This window comes from Austrofundulus limnaeus, unplaced genomic scaffold (genome assembly GCF_001266775.1).
Source record: "Austrofundulus limnaeus strain Quisiro unplaced genomic scaffold, Austrofundulus_limnaeus-1.0 Scaffold642, whole genome shotgun sequence".
NCBI classification, from domain to species: domain Eukaryota; kingdom Metazoa; phylum Chordata; class Actinopteri; order Cyprinodontiformes; family Rivulidae; genus Austrofundulus; species Austrofundulus limnaeus.
In genome coordinates, this window is record NW_013953044.1 from 33,949 (window position 1) to 34,891 (window position 943).

Genomic DNA, 943 nt, shown 5'->3' on the forward strand with positions numbered 1-943 from the left:
AAAAAAATTTTTTTTGAAGAGGTCACCTCCCAATAAATGTATTTTGGAACATCTAACCGTTCATTTTTACTCATTACTTTTACTTCTATTACTTAAGTATATTCTATGTCAGAAATTTAATTTTGATACTTAAGTACAAAATAAATCAGATACTTTAAGACTTTTACTCAAGTAATATTCTTAAAGAAGACTTTAACTTTTACCAAAGTAGTTTTATGATAAGATACTTGTACTTTTACTCAAGTATCACTTTCAGGTACTTTATACAACACTGAATATTACAGAGTTAGCCGTTTTTTGCTTTTAAAATTCATCCTGTATTTAATGAGATATTTTGCTAACAGAGGCCAGACGCTGAGTGGTCAGGTACAGGGTTTAAAATACATTTAAAAAGAAAAAAAGGAGAAAAAACCCAGCTAAATTAAAACAAATGAACGAAGGAACTAACAAAGAAACACATTACAGAACTAATCATCACACCTACCTGTGAGGAATCTGCTCATTTTCTGACTTCTTCCTCTCATCCTTGAGTTCAAATATCCCTTAAAAATAAAATAAAAATAAATTACAGTTGCAGAGATTTTTTTTTACTACTTTTAAGCTACAAATTTCAACCGTGTACACTAATATTAAGGTTACATGTGTATAATTTGTTTATTCCTGAAACAGAATAACTAGTTATATTCTGGTTATTTAAACTTAGCTACATTGATATAATTCGTCCCCGTTTTCCTCCTCGCAGGGCTCTGTCGAGTCAGAATCCGATGTAAACATTTCAAAAATAAAGAGGTCGTTTTAAGACAAAAAAACAGACCAAAACTTGGTCTGTATTATTTGTATTAATTATTAAACTAACTAACTAACTAACTAACTAACTAACTAACTAACTAACTAACTAACTAACTAACTAACTAATGTTCCTTTTTCTTTAATCTCGTGCTGA